This window comes from Suricata suricatta, chromosome 15, assembly GCF_006229205.1.
Source record: "Suricata suricatta isolate VVHF042 chromosome 15, meerkat_22Aug2017_6uvM2_HiC, whole genome shotgun sequence".
Classification (NCBI taxonomy): domain Eukaryota; kingdom Metazoa; phylum Chordata; class Mammalia; order Carnivora; family Herpestidae; genus Suricata; species Suricata suricatta.
In genome coordinates, this window is record NC_043714.1 from 39,243,515 (window position 1) to 39,252,325 (window position 8,811).

Consider the following 8,811-nt stretch of genomic DNA (forward strand, 5'->3'; position numbering starts at 1 on the left):
GATCTCCTGGGTTCGTGAGTTTGAGCCCCACATCGGGCTCACTGCTTCCAGCCTGTCAGGGAAAAGCCTCTGTCCCTCTCGCTCTGCCCCCTCTCCTGCTTGCATTTTCCCCCAAAGTAAATATTAAAAAAAATCACCTACTGTAAGCTTATGTTTTTATACTGGCAATAAAAGCTTTTAACAAATAACTCTTTTTTATTTACTTAAAAATTATTTTTAACATTTATTCATTTATGAGAGGTCGAGACAGTGCAAGTTGGGGAGAAGCAGAGAGAGAGGGAGACACAGAATCCAAAGCAGACTCCAGGCTCCATGCTGTCAGCATAGAGCTGGTTGTGGGGCTCGAACTTGTGAACTGTGGGATCATGACCTGAGCTAAGTTGGATGTTCAACTGACTGAGCAACCCAAATAATTATTATTTTTTTTAAACAGGTGAGGACAATAAGTGCCCAGAGGAATGTGATGTGCCCAAGATCCTATTGCTACTAGTAGATATCAACCCTGACTGCACAATGGAGTAACTGGAAGAGTTCTTAAAAAATACTGATGGTTGGGCCACACTACAGACACATGAATCAGAATCCTGGGCTTCCAGCCTGGGTACTGGCACTTTTTTAAAAAGTTCCCAGGTGACTCACTCAGAAGCCAAGAGTTGAGAACCACTGAGCTAGGCATGAACCTAGAGTCATCAAATCCACTGCAGTCTCTCATTCCTTATCCCTGAGCCCATGGCAGACCCGCCTAGAGGATTATGGAATGTTTTCCTCCTGTGCCTCAGCTGGCCTCCTCCTCATCCTGTTCCTGGAAGCTTTCACCTGCCCATCAGCACTGGGTGACAACCTGAGACCTAGCTACTCCTGGGTGCTCACGGTATCTTGCTTCCTCTGGTCAAACCAGGATCATATATTCTCACAGCCCAGGGTGTTCATCTGGTAGTCCATCAGGACTCCGCTGGGGATACCTGGGCCAAGGCCCTGGGTTACTCAACAAAGGTTCTGCTCTGGCTCATCCTGTGAAAGCAATTTCCCCTTTCTCCCCACACACAGATGCAGTTGGGTTGATCTAGGTTTTAAAAACAATTATTTATTTTTTAATTTATTTTAGGGAGAGAGAGAGAGCATGAGTGGGGCAGAGGGGTGGGGGAGAGAGAGAATCCTAAGCAGGCTCCATGCTCAGCACAGAGCCCAATGCAGGACTGGATCCTATGACCCTGGGACCATGACCTGAGCAGAAATCAAGCGTTGGATGTCCAACTGACTGAGCCACACAGGCGCCCCAGGTTGACTGAGGTTTGAATCTTACTCTGTTATCTACAACCCATATGATTTTGGGCAAGTTCTTTATGTCTCAATTTCCTCAGCTGTTAGTAAGAATAATGATGAAACTCTCTTGGGTTCATTCTTCATGCCTCTCTTCCGGTATTGGTTTCTGGCAAACTGAAACCTTCTTTATCTATCTGAACCCTCTTGCTCCTTGATAACAGCTTGTTCTGATGAACAAATTCTTGATAAGAAAGGTTTGGTCCTTAGGCTTTACTCGCTAGTACTCCAAGAGCCTATAATGGCCTTCTGAAGATAATGACTATGTTTCAATACATTTTTTTGAGAGGGGGGGCTTTGTACTCCCCTAGCCAGAGATAAACTTCGAAATTTCCTAAAAATCTGGATTCTCTGAATCAGTTCTATTCAAAACGGAGGGCAAAGGACCTAGATTTTTTTATCTGGATGCAGAAAACAGCAGTCCAGCAGCCTGGGTCACCACTCAGGGCCACGAGATAGTCATGAAAACACTGCCTTGTTTCTAGTTGCTCTCCATGGAAATCTTTAGTAAAAGGCGAAAGATTTATTCGATCTGAAGAGAAACCAGAATGTGCCTTGTTTCTAGTTGGAACCAGAGTTTCATTTAGATCCTTGGGGCAGGCCAATACCCCAGAGCTCTGATCCCTACTGGTTTTTGGTTAAAGTGTTAGATTCCTTCCAGCCTCTGCTTTCAACACTGCTCCATCCTTCTTACCCATCTCTCTGTTCACCATGGATTCTGGAACTCCCATTCTATGGTAGACTCCACATGCCCTCCCTCTGCCTTCACTGAACATAGCTTTCTTGTCAATGCCTCCTTGAGGTCCTTTCATTCTCAGAGTGTGGGATAGCATTCTTAACCCCCTGAGCCCAACAGGTGAGGATGTGGAGTCCTCCTGGCGGGAGGGGGAAGAATAATTGTGAACAATAGCGACACACACATTCATGTCCCTCAGGAAAAGTGTTTGTCAGTTTTCTCTCTCAACTGCTTCTTCTTGTTAGTTCACTTTCTATTCCATGAGACTGTAGTGGACATATTTCCTAATTCAATCCAACTTCCCTGGGCAGCCTCAGATCTTCCCACTGCATTCCCTTGCTCACATTCACTATAACAAAAACAAGTCAAATCAATTTAATTGTAATTTTTCAAACACGTCAAGACAACTTGAGAATCATCTTCTCCAAGAAGGAAGAAGCTTTTCCTCTCCCAACCTGATTTAAATGCCTGTCCTCTGTTAAGGACCCCGTTTACTTCCGAGAGCAGTCATGGTCTCTGTAGTAAGTGGGTCACTTGTTTTCTCCACTGACAGAAAGAGATATTGTCCTGAAACTCATGTTTCTCTGACCCCAGAATCTGGGTACTTCTCACTACAAGTACTTCACCTCTCTTTATATGGATGGTACAGCACGGGGCCCCCAAGTTCTTTTAAGAGGAATAGTATTCATACCATTTTCAGGCCAGAACGAAACGTGTTATTAAACCCAACTCTTATTTTATACATGGGCCCAGAGACACAGTGGCTTCCCCCTGGTGCCCCAGGAAGTTGGTGGCACAGCTGTCTCAGACAATTCCCCCTATGCCAGTGAGAGATCATTCAAGATTAAAAAAAAATTCAAATATAATCTTCAGGATCCAATCTAATCTAAAGGACACAAATAGTTTATTTTTTAATTTTTTTCATGTCGTTTATTTATTTTTGAGAGACAGAGAGAGACAGTGTGAGCAGGGGAGGGTCAGAGAGAGAGAGAGAGAGATACTGAATCTGAAGCAGGCTTCAGGCTCTGTGCTGACAGCTCAGAGCCTGACGTGGGGCTCGAACCCATGAACTGTGAGATCATGACCTGAGTCCAAGCTGGACGCTTAACTGACTGAGCCACCCAGGCACCCCGTATCTTACATTTTAAATGCATAGCTTAGTGATAGCCTATGTTGGTCATTTAGGAATGTTGATTTGCTGAACTATACAGATTTTCCAAATATTTTCACATTTCCTTACATAGTATGGAAAAAACCCCATTTGTCCAAATCACCACTAGTCTTGTCAGGAAAGTCTTTGAGTATACAATTTTCGGAAGTCTTATTTTTCCTTTGAAGACATGAATTTTATCACTGGCAACAAACACTGTCAGTTTTTGGAGGTGACTCACTCAGTTAATTTTTGAGAAGACATATGCCAAATATCCAGGTCTGATTTTGCAGTTTGTTCTTTCATGCAAAAATGAATCCCATGGAAAAAGTGGTGAGTTCGGCTCACAGCTCAACTGCACCAGTGCTTTGTGTGTACTCCCTGCTTAGTCACACAGAGTATTAAAAAGATACGTTCTTTTTTTAAATATTTTTTTTTCCTGTTTCTGTCTTTATTTTTGAGAGAAAGAGACAGCATGAGCAGGGGAGAGTCAGAGAGAGAGGGAGACACAGAACTGGAAGCAGGCTCCAGGCTCTGAGCTGGCTGTCAGCACAGAGCCCGATGCGGGGCTCAAACCCATGAACTGTGAGATCATGACTTGAGCTGAAGCCGGAGGCTTAACCGACAGAGCCACCCAGGCACCCAAAGATACGTTCTTGAAGACCGAGATTAATAAATTTAGTAATTTTTACTGCCTTTTCCAGGGACATTCTTAAGTACAGCTGGCTTTTTCTACTGCATGTGCCTGTGCCACTCACTACTTTGAATCACTCTCAATAAGGTGCCAGCAGGTCGGCCTACATTTGCACCGTCACTATGAATGTCAACACAGGGAAAAGGGCAGTTAATGTCTTCGCATTATGCAAATAGGTTTGACCATGTGGACCTCCCCTGAGAGTGGACAAGGCTCTGATAACGATACAAGGTGCAGGCTTTGAAAAATGAGCCAGATTTAAAAAAAAATTTTTTTTGTGGTTTGTATTCATTTTTGAGAGACAGAGACAGTGCGAGCAGGGGTGGGTCAAAGAGAGAGGGAGACACAGAATCTGAAGCAGGCACCAGGCTCTGAGCTGTCAGCACAGAGCCCTATGCGGGGCTCGAACCCACGAACCGTGAGATCATGACCTGAGCCGAAGCCGGACGCTCAATCACCGACTGAGCCACCCAGGCGCCCCAAGCCAGATTTTGATAGGATAAGATAAGGGAGAGTAGGAACATCGGGAAGGCAGTAAAATGTGAGGTGTATCTAAGAAATAGTGGGTAGTATGTCTGGTTGGAGGAGGAGGGAAGAAGAGACAGATAGGCTGAGAAGATACCATGAAAGGCCCAGAGGCCATCATGACAATCATTTAGATTTAAAATAGACGAAAAGAGGGGGCTAGGGCATGTGTTTTTTTGTTTTTTGTTTTTTTTTTCCTGAAAGCTTTAGTTTCAAGTTATATAAAAAGAAAGCTTGCCATGTTTACATTTACTAGTTATGAAATAAAAATGAGAGCATAGCTGCTTTCCTCATAAGTAATGTTTAGGGAATAAAAAAACAAACATGTGGTCAAATGCTTTGCTGTACAAAACATGCTGTACTATTTGATTTAGATAGTGTTATCTGCAGAAGGAAAACGAATGAGAACATTTATTAAGCACTTATTGTGAACTAAACACTATGCTAGTCACTTTTTGTATAATGTAATCCTTACAACTTACAACAAATTTATAAAAGAGATGTCACCATTTCTACAGGTGAGGCAAATAAAGTCCAGAAACTTAAGTAACTTTCCAAGGGATATGATTCAACTCTGATTTGGTAATATTTCATCTTGTCACCTTTCTCTCAAGGCATTTGTGGAGAGTTTGAAAACAAATTAACAGATATGTATCTATATATTCATATATCCATTCAATCTTTTAAAATAGGGTATAAACAAGTCAAAACCACTGAAATACCACCTCACACCAGTCAGAGTGGCTAAAATGAACAAATCAAGAGACTATAGATGCTGGCGAGGATGTGCAGAAACAGGCACCCTCCTACACTGTTGGTGGGGATGTAAACTGATGCAGCTGCTCTGGAAAAGTGTGGAGGCTCCTCAAAAAATGAATAGAGCTCCCCTATGACCCAGCAATAGCACTGCTAGGGATTTACCCAGGAGACACAGAAGTGCTGATGCATAGGGGCACATGTACCCCAATGTTCACAGCGGCACTTTCTACAATAGCCAAATCATGGAAAGAGCCTAAATGTCCATCACCTGATGAGTGGATCAAGAAGATACAATGGAGTATTACATGGCAATGAGAAAGAATGAAATCTGGTCATTTGTAGCAATGTGGATGGAACTCGAGGGTGTCATGTAGGTGAAATAAGTCAGGCAGAGAAGGACAGATACCATATGTTTTCACTCTTATGTGGAACAGGAGAAACTTAACAGAGGACCATAGGGGAGGGGAAGGGGGGAAATAGTTGAGAGGAAGGAAGGCAAACAATAGAGATTAAATACTGAGAACAAACTGAGGGCTGATGGAGGAGGGAGAGAGGGGAAAATGGGTGGTGGGCATGGAGGAGGGCACTTGTTGGGATGAGCACTGGGTGTTATATGGAAACCAACTTGACAATAAACTATAATAAAAACAAATACATACACACACACAAATAGGGTATAAAATGATATCACGAACCCAAATATATTAAGTCTTAAAAAAGATGCATATTTTGAATTTTTTGTTCTCTTCAAGAACTATTTTAAACAATAGGTAAAGCTGTATTACTAGCAGTGTGTTGGCTGACAGAAATTTTGTTAAAATGTAGCATATGAGGGGGCCCTGGCTGGCTCAGTTGGTAGAGTATGCCCCTCTTGACTCTTGACCTCTTGACTCTTGATCTCGGGAGTTGTGAGTTTGAGCCCCACACTGGGTGTGGAGATTGCTTAAAAATAAAATCTTACAACAAAAATGTAACAACTGAGAACAGTCAGCATTTGAAAGTTACTGCTAAGCTTAGCCACAGTACTTACTGAATGCAAACACCTTTTTATTCCATATTTTAAAATATCACAGAGAAAAGGGGGAAAAGCAATTCAAAATCATACTCTGATGTCATCTTCTTTGGCCCAAGAGGGAAAAAGGTGCCAAGTTCATGGTCGCCAACAAGGAGATAGATGTACACCACCTTATCAACATGGCTCGCTCTTCTTGCACTTGGACCTGCTCCTTTGAATATCAGCGCTCCAGAAGTTGCCCACACAGTGTGGCTGTGCTTGTGGCCTGTGTGAGGAGGCACTTTGGAACTAGTCTTCTGGTGAGCAGCATGCAGAAGCCCGGAGCTGGTGGAGCCCACTAACCCGGAGCACAGAAGGCCGTGAAGACAGTGCTGTTTCTTCAGTGGCAGGCGCCTGCTGTAAGAACGTCTTTCCCCTCTCATGTGAGTCACCCTCCCATGGGAATCCCAGCTCTCCCATCAGAGATCCGCCCCTACAGTTTCCTGGCTTTCCTCCACCTGTCCCTCCAGAGAACCCAAAGGGTCCTGTACCAATGACCTTTATGGCTGCTGCTCCAGCTGTCATAGTACCCATTGTGTCTATGGTTGGAAAGCATTTAGGAACAAGAAAGGATCATCCAGGCTTAAAGACCACAGAAAATGATGAAGACTGCGATTCCACCACTATAGTTTTCGTGGGTAACATTTCTAAGCAAGCTTCGGTCATGCTTATAAGACAACTCCTTGCTAAATGTGGCTTGGTTTTGGGCTGGAAGAGAATATAGGTGCATCTGGAAACCTTCAAGCCTTCGGATTCTGAGTATAAGGACCTGAATCAATCCCTGTGCACTCAGGTTATGGCATGATCTGCAGATTAGATGGTAGAAGCTACTTGTTAAAGGAGATGCAAAGATAAAGGCAAAACTGGATGAATGGAAAACAAGAAAACTTCTGATGGAAATGCCAGGCCAGAAACTCACTAATGATAAGAAGCCTCAGATGAAGACACAAAGAGATCAAATGTGCCTTTGGGCCTTTGAACTTTTAATACATGAGTACACCAGTGAATTCAACACCCCCCACAAGAATCTGATTCTCACCCCAGGAAGAAGGAGAAAAGAACGTTTTCCGCAGACTTCCAGCGGCTCCACTGACCCCTAACCACTAATCACTACGGAGGACATAAATGCTATAGAAATGGAAGGAGACAAGAGACCCGAGGTCTGCAAATTCGGAGACACACACAAGAAACTGGGAGAAAGGGAAAAAGGAAATGGAAAGACAGGAAACTGACAAAGGACAGAGAGAAGGAATGTGAAGGGGCGCCAGAAAGGTGAGAGTGGGCGTGAAAAAGGGAGAGAATGTGAATGAGAGAAGGAATGGGAGAACGGGATACTGACCGTGACTACAATTGGGAGAGGAGCTCACGTTGGAATAAGCATTGGAGTCGATCAGGAGAAAAGAGCAGAGATCCTGAAAGGGAATGGAGAGAAAGAACAGAAATGAGAGGTAGAGAGAGAGAGAAAGGAAGTGGGAATGATGGGGGGAGAAGACAAGAAGCAGGATTGTGACAGGGGTAAGATGTAGATGAATGAAGAAAACTCGAAAACTCTGAAAGAAGCAGCTTCTTATCAAGAGCGCCTTAAGAATTGGGACCCCAGAGGGGCGCCTGGGTGGCTCAGTCGGTTAAATGTCCCACTTCAGCTCAGGTTATGATCTCACGGTTTGTGGGCTCAAGCCCCGCGTGGGCTCTGTGCTGATGGCTCAGAGCCTGGAGCCTGTTTCTTCCTCTCTCTCTGCCCCTCCCCTACTCACTCTTTGTCTCTGTCTCAAAAATAAATAAACTAAAAAAAAAAAAAAGAAATTGCATTCAGAGGTGGCATCAATGTTGTTTGCAGTAACAGTTGTGCACTCCCCCCTCCCCCCAAATAAATAAACATTAAAAGAAAAAAAAGAATTGGGAATGCAGAGACCAGGAGAAAACCTGGGAGCATGAGAAAGAGGCTGAAAGAGAAGAGAGGAGAAATGGGAAAAGAAACTGAATGCCTAAAGGAATTCTTGGAAGATTATGATGACAGAGATGACCCTGAGTATTACTGAGGAGCTTTCTTCAGAAAAGGGTGCACGATAGGGAAAAGAAAATGGAAGCAATGAACGGGATTGAGGAAAGAGAAGGAAGAACTAGAGGAAATCAGGCAGGGGCTCCTGGCTGAAGGGCGCTGAGAGCTCCAGAGGACTCGACAAGTGGCAGAGAGGGGGCAGACAAGTACAAGGAAAGGGAGAACCAGAACCAGAGGAAGAGGAAGGAGAAAAGCAGGAGAAAGGAGGAAAATGAAGAGAACCCATGGAAGAGGAAGAGCCAGAGCAAAAGCCTGGTCTCAGACCAATTCTGGGGCCATCAGTTCTGCCTCATCTGTTTCTTCTGCCAGAGGCAATGCAACCCCCAATGGCCTGGGGGTGAGTTTCCCTGTGGTATATACCCATGAAGATTCCCCAGACTAAGAGCCTGAAGAGCATAGGCCAAAAAATACAGCTAAGTATTTTTGAGAGAGTGAGAGAGAGTGTGAGAGAGAACGAGTGGAGGAAGGGCAGAGAGAGAGAGGGAGACATAGAATCTGAAGCAGGCTCCAGGCT

The 8,811-nt window shown here is 44.1% G+C and overlaps 1 long non-coding RNA gene and 1 pseudogene across 1 annotated transcript in view; one reads left to right on the forward strand and one right to left on the reverse strand.

The window, feature by feature from the left end:
- Window positions 1-8,811, forward strand: part of LOC115279400 — a 42,475-nt gene that overhangs the window by 14,543 nt on the left and 19,121 nt on the right. The window lies entirely within an intron of this gene.
- LOC115279594 lies at window positions 1,749-1,872 on the reverse strand (annotated as a pseudogene).